General features: G+C 37.3%; 1 long non-coding RNA gene across 1 annotated transcript in view; it reads right to left on the bottom strand.

Annotated features, from left to right (window-relative positions):
* LOC148214215 (uncharacterized) overlaps positions 1–13,487 on the bottom strand; it is a 71,891-nt gene extending 58,404 nt beyond the window's left edge. The window contains exons 1-2 of the long non-coding RNA XR_015798585.1: positions 13,367–13,487; positions 956–1,047 (exon numbers count right to left, since the gene is read on the bottom strand). This is a non-coding gene — a long non-coding RNA (uncharacterized LOC148214215). The remainder of the gene's footprint in view (positions 1–955; positions 1,048–13,366) is intronic.
* Between the last annotated feature and the right edge of the window lie 317 nt (positions 13,488–13,804).

Genomic DNA, 13,804 nt, shown 5'->3' with positions numbered 1-13,804 from the left:
ACTCAGAATTAGCCCACATTTAGGAAGGGATAGCTGGAATCTCCCCTCTAACTGCAGGACAAACCTGACTCACACAATCAGCTTTGCTTCCTTTGGATAACTGCACAGAAAAGCAACCATCACCGTCTTGCTGAAGGAGCCTGGTTTTTGCCCAGGTTTTAGGCCTTTGGGTGAGTTAAACTGCATCAATCCTCGGCTCTCCAGACTTCCCATGTAATATTCTGTTGACACCTTATACTGTGGCGTCATTCTGTTACTAAACATGGCTCAAAGCCCAAACTGTACCTTTTCATGGTGGCTTAATGAAAGAACAGAGTGAGAAAAGAGATGGCAACGGTTTGCACTAGATACTGCCTTCTGTGCATTGTTAGAGGGGAGAGATAGTTTAGTAAAACAGTTTTGTTCCATGCCTGAAAGACTGCTACTTCAGACTCAGAAAGTTTACATACAAACGTGTATGAGAAAAAAATAAAATGCAGACCTGTATGGTTAAATCTGCAGTGTCTAAGAGTGACCTCAAAATTATAAACCATTATTTTGAACAGATGCTAGATCAGAAAACAAATCAGAGTCTGATTTCATGTTATCTCTTCTCTCCCACCCTAATTTATCCCATATGGCAATCCTCTACCACAAAGGGACATAGGATGAGGCCCTAGAACCAAACATAGCTTCTAAAAATCGTGAGTATGGCTCCCAAAGACTTGCCAAACAGTGTATTTTTTAATCTGACAGATGTGAAAAATTTAATCCGACAGATGGGGAAAATTATTCCATAACTGGGGAAGATTCATATTAAATGAATCTTAATTTAATACTGAATGAAATGAAATCAAATTTAGATTTTGTTTTGGCTCTTCCCATGGCTTTTTGGAGTACAGCCTTCTTATGCCGCTCTGGCCAAGTAGAACCTCAACTTGGAAAAAAGTTGTACCTCCCTATCATACAACCTTACCTTGGAGTAAGTGTCACTGAAATTTATGATATGAAGAGGATGATACTGTCTAACAGAAGACAGTTCAGCAATGGCTTCCAGACAGGTAATTCCTAAATAAAAGGAGAAAACCTAATGAACATCAGCAGAAAGATACCATTTGATGTTTGTCTTTCACACATCATGATAATATTCATCCATACTTATCAACAGCTTACCAATGGATAGGCTTCTGGATAACTGAACTAGCACTTCAAGGAACATAAGTATGCATTTCAAAAAAGTGTAACAACGCTTGTTTAAGGAGTTTTCCCCTATATAGAACTAACAGATCACATAAATAAATTTGCAATATGATTGATTTTTAAAAAACAGTTTCAAATTTGGAATATAGTATTCTTCATTTTTCCAGTATGAAATGCTAAAAGTGTGAAGCCATTGTTCCTACTTCTCTTCAGCAGGAATTGTTTTGTTTTCTTGGGCTTAGTTTTGTCAGTGAGCCTAAGAATTCAGTTTGACAGTAAAAATGCAACAGGAACCGCAAAACCATAATTATCCTTACTTTTATCTGCTTTTTCTAATGGGGAGAAAAACACCATTGTTCCAAAGATCAGCCTTATTCCTTTTGTTCTCCTCGCCCCCTTCACCTGAAATGAAATAATTGTTCCAAAAAATGGAGCTCCTCCAACCCCTCTATATTGGTCTGACTCTGCATGCCTTTTTTCCCTCTTACTTTTGAGTAGCCCTAAACCGAATTCAGTATTTCTGAATAGACATGTATAGGATTGTGCTATCAAAAATGACTATCTATTCATCCCTCCTTATTCATCATTTCGTCCTTATATCAGTGGCTTAACTCCTCTTAATCAGTATTTCCTAAAACACAATTGTATTTTAAGGTTTTGCACATAGACTGTATTCAGAGAATATTTACAAAGAAATGTGGATGGGGAAGAGATGTGAAACAAAGTTTCATAATCAGGGATGAATCACGTATTGAATGTTGAAAGTTTAATTCTATAAATTCTGCAAAAGAACTGATAGGAAGTGAAATGGAAAAAAATGCTAGTAATGTTATGCTTCTGTATACTGCTCTGCAAGAACTAAAAGTCAGGATTCTGTTTTAAGTATCTTTTAATTTTTTACTCAAATTAAAGAGTACTTAAGCTTTTCATCCCAGTTTTAGAAGGCAAAATGAACACTGTTTCACTATCAATAGCAGGGAATAAAAACAATTTACATCCATGAAATATTCACAAACTTTATTATGGTAGAAGGATCCCTTTTCAAAACTTTGAAAAATATAAAATGAGTTTTATCTTTTTCCTCCTTGCCTCTTAAATCAGACATGCTATATCCAATCTGCTTTTGGAAAGATAAGAATGCCTGTCGCTGAATCTCAGAGCTTCTGCCTCCATCTATGTAGAAGAGGAAGATTAAGATACCAGGGTTTCTCTAATAGCATCTTTCTACCAGGGGAACAGAAACTGCAAAAGGGTTTAATGCTGCCCACTCTTAGCAATATTCCATGCAATCCCTGAACCATGTTTCAGAGGCCTGAGAACCTGGAGGAAAAGGTTTCATGAGAGGAAGGCTGGCAAGGGAAGACTGAGATAAGATAGTCTTATCAGATTGCTGTAAATGAGTAAGGCATGAGAAATACTATGCAAATACCATTTTTATTGCCATTAGTGCTAGCAATCGTAGTAGTAGTATGGAGGGGTGTGTGAATTTTTTTTAAAAATATAAAGAGTAATTAATGCGTTCCATCAGTTGGGAGTAATGATACACAACTTTCATAGAACAAATTAAAATAATATTAAAAATAGAAAATAAAAGCAGGGGATTCCTGAATAGGCCGGATGTCCTCATCCACATGCTTCACTGTGATTGACAAATGTCAGTGGTATTCCTAGAGAAGCTAGAGGTGTGTCTAGCTGTGTTCCTTTCTTTTATTATCTGTCTGAAGTTATATTATTTTCTTTGCTGGGAGTATATAGGATCTCAACAAGGATTTGCTGACACAATATAAATGTTACAGGATCCACAGCAAGATAGCCGTGTGCATTTCTTGTGTAAAAAATAGATGGATGTATATTCATGAACGGGCTGCTGTTTCTGGACACTGTTTCAGTTACCTGGATTTTTGTCCAAAAGGTGTGACTAACTTCTTCAAACAACGATATAGCCATTCTCTGGTTGTAGGAGGTTTATTTATTTATTTATTTATTTCCACTCTCCTCAGAATAACTTTTGAAATGTGAATCTGTGATGAAGACAAGAAGGTTGTTCAGCAAATGTACCTGTGTGGGTGTGGGTGTGGGTGTAAATATATTTATATATAAATGTACTCTCTCTCTCTCACACACACACACACAAAACACACACACATATATAAAATGACAGCGAGAGGTTTGTATAGATTAATATACCAATCCATTGACTAACTGGGTATGTGCACAGAGGAGGATTGGTGAGGGTCTTTAATCCCAAGCTTTTAATAAATAAAAGGCTCTCTAGTCATAATAAAATGTGTTTTACACTCCAAGAAGGAAGGGGGAGGGGGGCCACTGGCTGGGTATCACTGGCTTCTGAGCCCAAACAATGAGGTTAAGAAACATAACTGTAACGCATTAGTAAATTGACAATGAAATTGCAGTTACTTCACTGGCTCTTTATTAAATAAACACAGCCTGAAATGGACCTGTCTGCCCTGGAGGTATTTGTATAGGGTTCATATTACTAACTCAACACTGCTGCTAACACACACTCTTCTGCATTGCATATCCTGGCAAGCAAACACATTCCAGAAGAGTCCCTGCAAGATGGAGTAGACCTCGCTTTTCCCCTTGTCACTTTTTCCTTTGCATTTTGACCTCAGATTTTACAGCCTTTGGCTGCTACTTCAGCATCGTCTCCCCAGATTTTCATTCCTTCGGAGAGCTAAAGAGAAAAGTTGATACAGAGTCACATATGCCAACAGCACCTTCCAAGACCACCACACAAATGAATCAACACATACACACACATCCTTCCTTGCTTATAACCAAAGAAAAATATCTTCATCACAGCCTCTTTACACAGTCTTTGCACAACCACAGCCAACACATGACATTGCCAGATTTAATTTCCCACACAAGAATCATTTACATATGCAAGCAGATGTCGTGGCCAAACATGCACCCTTCATATCTGACACAGAAAAGGCACAACCTACAAATAGATTAAGGGCCAAAATAGATATGATGATGAAAATTACTTCCTTTTAAAAAAAAATAAAGCAATTTAAAAATCAGCGAGTGTCTGATTTACTTTAATCAGAGTACCAATAATATTATTAAGAGCGGCAATCCCTCCCACCCAATTATAAGCATTTTAGTTTGCTTTTTTTTTTTAAAAAAAAAAGGCACAATGTAGGTTTTGCTCATTTTTTTTTCTTCAGACAGGCTCTGTAGTGGAAATTACAATTATGAATACAATGGGGTATGCAGGAAAGATCAGTCTAAATGATCAAGGGGCAATGTTTGGGGACTTTTGACTTACAGTAGAAATGGATAAAAAATTACACAGTATAGAGAAACAGGATAGAATTCTTTTCTTCCCTCTTAATACTAGAACCTGTGGCTATCCACTGAAACAGTATGGTGGAAGATTTGAGACAGATTTTTAAAAAGTACTTCTTCCCATAGTACATAAACAAATTACAGCATTTGCTTCCACAAGAGGTAGTGATGGCTTCCAACTTGGACAGTATTAAAAGAGTATCAAACCAATATGCAGGGGTACAGAAGATAAGACTATCAGTGGCTATTAGTTGCAAGAGCTATGTATTATTGCTAATATCAGAAGCAATATGTTTTTCAATACCATTTAGTGGGGCATGCAACCAGGAGGGTGCTCATGTCTCGTCCATTGACTTTTCATGGGCATCTGGTTTCCTACCTCAGGAGGCAGAATGTTGTTTAGATCCACTGGAGCGATTTGCAGTCTTAACCAGTAGGGTCTTTTTACTTCCTTATGTTAAACACTTGCCTCACCAGCTACATTTTTCCAATCAAATTCAGAGGAGGATCCCACTTTACAGCTGCTTTAAAAGCAGGCACAGCTTTCCTATATCATTTTGTTTTTGCTTTATTTCCACAGTAAAATCGGAATCCCAGCTCCATCACTTAATCTGGCATATATACTATAACCAGCAGTCCTTATAAAACAGTCAGCTACCTCCATATATGCACACATATCCGCAACCCAAGATCATCTGATCCCCTGCATGCACACAAACTAAACCAGCTCTCAAATGTAGCTGCCCAAAACACAGCAACGCCACCATTACAAGTCAGCTTTCCTATACTGATATGAATCAGCAAATTGAAAGTCTGGGTCTGGAGGGCCTTTCGCAATTGTATAGATGAAACAATATTTTTAATGCTGGAATGTTTCTGTAACTCTTGAGATCATTTTTGCTGATCATCATTAGCTTTCTTTTTAAGCTCAGACATACATGTAGTCCTCACTTAGCAACCACAATTGGGACCAGCAATTTGGTCGTTAAGCAAAGCAGTTGTTAAGTGAAACCACAACTGTGATTCTGATCTTACTTCAGCTTTCCTTTGCTTGACAGGCCTGCAAAGGTCGTAAATGCGAGGATTGGTCACAAAGTTACTTTTTCAACACCGTTGTAACTGCAGACAGTCACTAAATAAGGCAATTGCTAAACAAGGACTACCTGAAGTAGTGGAGGTATGCGTATGATGTTGTAACACATGAAGAAAAGGGACATGGCTTGCATTTCATTCTGATGACCACCCATTAGACCTCTGCAATGTGTTATACATGAGGCTGCCCTTAAAAATAGTTTAGAATTATACAATAAATAACTGGCATAACTGCATTTGGGTTTGATTATATACTACTGTGCTTTGTCAGCTATGCTGATTCCCAGTCCATTGCCAGACCGTGTTGATCTGAAATATTGCCTTCTTTCATATCTGTCTATGCATACTGTACAATCAGGGTGTGTTCTGAGGGTTTTCCTCAAAAAAGGACCGGGCCTTTTTGGCAATGACATATTGGCCTTCTCTGAGAAGTTTGCTTGGCACCAACTTTGTGGCCTTTTTGGGACCAAGGAAAAACTTTTTCTTCATGCAGGGCTTTTCATTTTAAAACAAAATTGAGGAATTTTGGGACTGCTGTTTTTTGTGCCTTCTTGTAGTTAGGCTTTCTTTGATTGTATAACACAAGAGAGCAGATTCAATACAATAAACTTTATTACAGTTTTAGACCAGATTTAATTAATGGCTTTCTGAATAGCTTTAGAACTGGGTGTATTTGGAAATCGGTATGAGGGGACATTTGCTACATGATGTTTGATAGCATTCTCTATTTTATTTATTATATATTGTAGAATATTATAGCATATCTAACTCCTACCAATGAACCTCACTTTTCCAAAACCATTTCACTGATGATGTTAACTAGTATGATAATGACCTGTTTGCAACTCAAAAACCAAGTTCAGATACAATGCAATATTATAACAATCTCTGTGATATAAATATTATATGTGCATCAAAAATAATTAACAAATGATTAACAAATAATTCTGTTTGCTTCCTAATTTATTAAAAATTATATCTGAACCTTCAGTATTTCTAGTTCTGTGGCAGCTAATAATTAATCATAAGTAACTAAAATGCAGTCAACACATTAAAACAATGTGGCATAAAGCAAAGCAATGTTTTGCTGCAAGTATTGCCACTGCAAATTCTGGTCTTTTGGGTAAGTTGTTCCTAAGGCAAAGAATGGGCAGTGAGACCCAGCACCCCAAAGAGTAGTAGACTCACGTTCAGGGGATGTATTCAAACAGAGGTGGGACTGCCATCTTCCAGTTATGCTTTCATCTGGAGCCCTGCGCTGAACATGGGGTTCTAAATGGCCCTTTTCCACCTCTAGGACACTGTGATTCTATGAAAGCATAATACAAACAAGAATACTATCAAAGCATTGCAGTTGCAAGGTATTTAGAAAGAGAGGTCTGTTGATCTAACTCTGTAGAACTCCTCTATCCAGGAGAATGAATGGTCTATTAAGGTAGCTTTTACCGATTTGTCATATTCCAGAAGTGATGGATAACGATGCTTATAATACCCAGCCTACAAATTAGCTGAGAATTAATATATTTAACATCAATTCCCATCATGTTATCAGGGGATGAATATGTCTGACAGCAGCTCCCATAATCCCCAGCTAGAGTATTTGCTGGAAAGTGATGTTTACAAGCAACTCCCATAATTCCCAATTGGCTGAGAATGAATGGGAGTTGATGTCCAGTAGAGATGGAAGGCACCAGCTGGGCAAAGGCTGCTTTAACTCAGTAAAAGCACAAGGAGATTTTATGATGACAAAGAGGTTTTATTTTGTTTTTTAATAGAGCAATTATGACTACATACATTTGCTGGATTCTCTGCTTTCTGTTTTTCTGACATCACCTATTTCTCTGGAATTTGCTCGACATCTGATAGAAAAAGCTCTGAGCAATTTTGGAATTAAACTCCACCCTTTAACTCATTTTGATGTTTGCCCAAAGGCCTTACCAACAAAAAAGCAAGGAATACGCTGGATGTGCAGCCTACAATAACCAACAGTGCAATATGTTAATTCATTTGGCATTTGTTTGTTTATTATTAAATAACACATTTCCTTTCCAACCCTAAGCAATGTTAGCCTTTGCAGAAGCCAATAAAACAAACATTTTTTGTATGTAAGGGAAGAGAGAAAGATTGCATGTCTTTATCCAAAATAGATTTACATATTGCATTTTAGGAATCATTAAAGTAATGGCCAACTGCCTGAGTCCATATAATTTTCTCTCTGGAGCTGAGTTATAATCCATATTCAAATGAGTATGTGTTTCTTCTCCACCACCTGCTTTTAAGTAAAATGACACAGGGCTGTCCCTATTCAAACTCTTCTGTTTGATTTTACTGAAAAATAAGATCCAAGAACCAAAAAATTGTTTGTGCAGTATTGTTGCCAACTGCAATAATTGATGATTGATTATGTGCCGTCAAGTCGACATTGACTACATAGATAGACCTTCTTCAGGATGATCTGTCCCCAATCTGGCCCTTCAGATCTTCCAATAAAGCACCCTTCGCCACTGTAACTGAGTCCATCCACCTTGCTGCTGGTCATCCTCTTCTTCTCTTTCCTTCCATCTTTCTCAGTGTTACAGATTTTTCAAGAGAGCTCATGTGTCCAAAATATGGTAATTTGACCCTGATCATTTATGCCTCAAGAGAGAACTCTGGATTCATTTGTTCAATAATTGCTTTGTTTTGTTTTCCTTGCATATCTATGGTATTTTCAGGAGTCTTCATTAACACCAAAGTTTCTACCTTGCTTCCTCAAAGCCAAACTTTTTGCTTCTACAGATGTCACAGGGAAAACCATTTCCATCACAATTCTGATCTTTGTAGGCATAGACATGTCGAAACATCTGGATATCTTTTTCAGGGCCTTCATTGCTACCTTACCAAGTCTAGTCTATAGCATATTTATTGACTGCTGGTTCCTTTACTGCTGATAGTCAAACCTTAGAAGTAGAACTATCCACCACTTCAGTGTCTTCATTGTTAATTTTATAGTTGGTTGCTGTAACTGTTGTCATTACTTTAGTCTTCTGTATATTTAATCTTAGTTCCATTTTTCCACTGTGCCCCTTGACCTTCATGACTAGAGCTTGCAGTTCATTTGTATTTTCAGACATAAGAATAGTATGATCAGTATAGTGCTACATACAGGTAGTCCTCATTTAGCAAACATTCCTAGTTATGATGGTGATGAAGAAGTAACTTTACAACCAATCCTCATATTTATGACCTTCTCAGGTCTGTAAAGCAAAGGGAAGCTGAAGTAAGATCATTAGCACAGTTGTGGTTTCACTTAGCAACCACTTTGCTTAACAATCAAGGTTATTTATTTTATTTAAAACATTTATATAGCTACCCATCTTGTACCAAACTCCAGGTGTCTCATAACCAAAAGATGAAACAACGTCTATGTACAATAAAAAATATTAAAACCAGAAGTTTTAAAACCAAAACTAAAACTAAAATAAAACAAAACTTAGCACCATAGCTAAACTTTCACACACAGCCCACGACAAGTTCATCTCATCAATCTCACCCTACCCCAGTGCTTAGGGGAAAAGCCAGGTCTTAAGTACTTTTTGGAAGGTTAAAAGGGTGGGGGCCTGCTAAACTTCAGGAGTTGCCAGTCCCAATTGTGGTCGCTAAACAAGTACTGATGTTTCTTCCTCCAGTTTTAAAAACTTGCTCATCTTCTTCCAATCTAGCCTCCCTCAATATATGTTCCGCATATAGTTTGAATAAACAAGGGAACTACAGTAATATAGCCAATTTATTTATTTACATGTGGAAGCTTTTAGGATAGTTGTTACAGAACCAGGAGTAAGGCTATTTCTCTCTCTCTCTCTTCATGCACACATACACACAGAATGCCTCTTCTCACATGTTGTTGTAGATTACATGACATATGGGCAATCCATGGACTGTATGGAACCTTTGGAAACTTTTAGTATAGATTCCTTAATTTCCAAGAAGCTTTTCTCATAAAATTTACCCACTCAGTTGCCTTCCTTCTTACAATGTGCTTCTGCTAGTCCATCAAACAGTGGTTTGAAAAACTAACCAAGGCATAATTTAGATGATTCTCTCCATGCCCACTCCTTCCTATCTCAATCACATTCCTGTTAGTCTGCCAATCAAAAAGACAATGGAATACTAGCCTTACACATTGCCAGTACTAAAACCAGTGCCAACCACACCCACCATCCATAGGCATAGGTCCACCTCCCTCTTACAGCAACTGGGTCTTGTGGGCAGAAAACTGGCCATCCAGCCTTCAGTTAATAAACAGCTTCTGTGCTTGCTGTACCAAGAGTCCTGATTTTACACCAGACTTGTAAAATGATTGAGAGGGCTTTGTCCCTATGTCCATAATAACATGGATGTAGTAATAACAGTATGGATATAATAATGTCCCTAATATGGTTTTAATTTAAACACTCTGAAGCCATTAAGAATCTAATTTCACTAATTTATCCTTTCGACTGGAATAAAACATGATATGTATAACCAACAGGTAGAGCCATATAGGTTTGCCATTTTTATTTATCTTGAGCAAATTTTAACAGAAACTGACACATGGCCCAGAAGTAATAAGAAGCTAAGTATCAGACTCAGTAGATGCCTACACAATTGTTCATCTTTGCATGTATTGCCTGATGAGTCAGAGTACAGAGCATCAATTTCAAAATGTATAGGAAAAAATATATTACCGGACATCACTGCAATAAATATTTCCTTGAGAAGAATGATTTTCAGTGAAGTTTTATTAGGCATTCAGCTTTTGATCATTGCAACTGTTTAGGTGTTATGCTTACATAGAAAGTATAGGCAGACCCCATTCTAACCAGAGTTCAGTCATTACCAACCGTAACAGAATTCTTGGTGTTCAGTGTAAGGACTTTAGCCTTGCAACTGATACACTTCTGTGGATAAGCATTCTAAAAAATCAATGTAGGTTATTGATTTTATACATATACTGTATATGTACGTGTTTTGTACATGCACTGTATGCACATATAAACCTGCAAAGAGCTCAGGTGTGAACAGTCACATGAGCAGTGTATAAACAATCCATTCTGTATCCCCTTGAAACATACCCATTGTGCATGATAGTGGAGCTGGACATTTCTACATCTGGTACTAGTCTGAAGGGACCCTAGACATATGCATATAATATAACTATTTCTCCACACAAGCAGGAATCTTGAATGTATAGACTCATTAATGCTTGGATTATGTATAAAGGATACATTAGTGTCTGGATTACAGGAGGAGGTATTTGAACATCCCTATACTGTACATGAATGTGCATGTTATGCCAACCATTTTTTGTCATTCTCGTTGTTTCAAAAATATTACAATCTTGTACCTACATGTTTGAACTAAACCTTGTTATAAAATAGAAATAATTGTGAGTTTGCAATGAGATGTCCTGATATAAATTCCTCTGCGGTAGAATTTATCTCACAATATCCTACTATCCAATATTATTACTACTCAACTAAAATACTTAAATAGGATCTTCCAAAAAAAAAGAAAGAAAGAAATCAAGCTTTAAAAAACCATCTTATTTAATATAAAATACATTTCACAGAGAGGTGTACCTGAAAATGATCTTAAAAATTTCTAATGAGGCTAAATCCTTTCTCTTAAAAAAAAATACACATTAACAACATCAGCGTTTTAAGAGATTGTGTGCATTATAAGCTGCTCCTCTGTAGAGTAACAACACACAAATACCCATAATAAATCTAATTTCCATGAATGGCCACTTCAAAGAAGTTTGCCAGTAAGGTCCTTTTCAGCCTCCCTGTATTCAGAGGGACACACACCTCCAACTTGAAAACCAAAGAGCTCTGCAACTTGTTTTCTTTTAACTCAGCTAATATCATTTTTCTTTTCTTGTTTCTGTTACAATAACAGGTTCCTGGGGACAATGAAGCAAACCTGTTAGCTGCTTTTTTCCCCCATTGTTATTGTCTTTTTTTTTCAAGCTGCCTCAAGGCAGGCATTGCTACTTATCCCTCATGCCTGACCTCACTGTTGTGCTATCTTTGCTCGGCCCATGTGAGGTGATGGAAAACATTTTCATCAGCATCAGGTGCTGCCGCCGCCGAGGCTGGCCATGCTCGCCTTTCCCTGTCAGCCAATATTGTAAACACACAGGCACATTCCAAACATTTATTCCACAGGAAATATCCCATCTGCTATTGCAAGAAATGGGGGTAGGGGTTAAGGGAGAGAAAAAGAGTGAGCATTTGGGGAGGCACAGGATAACTGAATTAAAAGATAAACTAACTAGAATCTAAAAAGAATAAAAATCTGTCAGGACAAAAGTTTGAACTATACTTTCACTTTGGAGAACAGCTGTCATGACCAACTTTCTTTTTGGAGCTTCGCACTCTCTTCTCTCCTGTTAATCGTAATGACATTAGTTTCTTTTCTCTGGCTGCATTTCCACCAATCTTAAAAATATTAGATGTAAGAGTTGGATTTTAAGACAGAAAGAGTGACAAGAATGAAGGTCTCTCTTTCTTATGTAAAGAGCCTTAGCCAGTTAAAACAAATGAATGCCACATAAGGAGGAGGATGCCTTAAACTCAATTCTCAGCCAGATCTGCCTCTAAAGTGGACTCCTACAGTGCCACTGAAGTCAGTTACTTTAGCACAGAGTAGGTTTGACTGCAGATCTGACTAGGGACATGAAAACAAACTTTCAAAATAGGTGGGGTCCGACATTATTTTTAGCTCTGAGTTAATGCCAGAGCAGAAAGATTCTGAGATTTCCCCCCTTTGTATTCAAATATCAAGCCATGTGCAACCTGAAAGTTAGAGCTGAAGTAAACTTTTTCATGTTTAATATTCTAAGGATCTGATTCAAGTTGGCTACAACTATAAAAGACTCAAGTTGGCTACAGCTATCCAAGGTTATAGCTGGAATCTGTCAAAACTAAGTTTGCTCCTTTTAATCATGGAGAGAGGCTGTTTCCTCAGCGCTCGCTCTCTCTCTCTCTCTCTTGCTCTCTCTTTCCTTTCTTCAATAGATGGTGTAAACACCTGCAAATGTCTCTGACTTCAAGGAATAGCTCCAGGTGTCCCTCAGCTCCATGCTGCTGCCAGAGAAACCAAGCAAGCTGTCAGTATCAATGCATCTCTTAACTGTCATCAGATGAGTAACCATCCAAAAGAAAGTCAAACTTGATTCTTAATTTGGTGAAAACCATCTTGGGTCACAATTACAATTGACATAGACCAAAGAATATTTTAACAAAAACAGACTACAGCTGTAGCATTTATAGGTTTAACAAATGACCCCCTTCTCCCCCCAAAAGCATCCAACTGCTTTAAGAGTGCTTTAATATGCAGAGACTGGGAGGTGAAGATTTTTGCAGCATGAAAATAAACATTCACTTATTAATGTCTGCAGATCAAGCTAGTGTTAAGGACATAGATATAGTGGCTGATTCAGAAGTTGGCAAGATAGGCTGGTGATTACTTTCAGGGTCACCATTGGAATGAAATCGGGTTTGATCTCCTGTCATCCATAGGAGCCTCAATTCCCTAGTTCGGAGAACAAATTCTGTAGAAAAATATTCTATTTTGATTTTCAATATTATCAGTTGTGAATGCTGTGGGGGGGGGGAGGGCAGGGAACAAGGTATTGAAATAGTGAATTAATAATTTATAATGTTAAAAATTATCACAAAGAGATAAGGATGCCTCTGAGACAAACATTAAAAAATTACAAATCTGACATATAAAAAGATGTTTTAAGTCATACCTTAACTCTCTCAGCTTGGTTTTCTACAAAATTTCACTTCATCTTTACAAACCTTGCTCAGGCAAAATAGTAATTACATCAAGTAGCTTAGTTACACTTCCATGAGCCATGTAAGGTAAGGACTTTTCAAATCATGTACTGAATCATTTCACCCATGTCTGGAATATAGCCAGCTCTGGCAGTTGTTCAGCAGTATTCATTATACATAAATAGAAGTGAAGTTTACTGTGCAGAATTGAAATTTCATGGTGAGGCTGGAATAGAGGTAAAATTGCCTAATCTGAAATGAAGTGGAATCACTTGGATAGCTAACACTTGATACTCCAAATGTGTCAATAAATCATGAGATTTGACTCTATGGATCAAATCTTATTTTGTTTTCAACCTACGAACAGTAATTCAGATTCATTCCAGAAAAGTTGAGAACAAATCCTGGCA

The sequence above is a fragment of the Python bivittatus genome, unplaced genomic scaffold (genome assembly GCF_059951505.1).
Source record: "Python bivittatus isolate LINGU-HERP-01145 unplaced genomic scaffold, Pbiv_v1 ctg000700_np1212, whole genome shotgun sequence".
NCBI lineage: Eukaryota > Metazoa > Chordata > Lepidosauria > Squamata > Pythonidae > Python > Python bivittatus.
The sequence above is the reverse complement of the archived record's forward strand: the minus strand, read 5'-3'. Positions and strand labels throughout refer to the sequence as shown.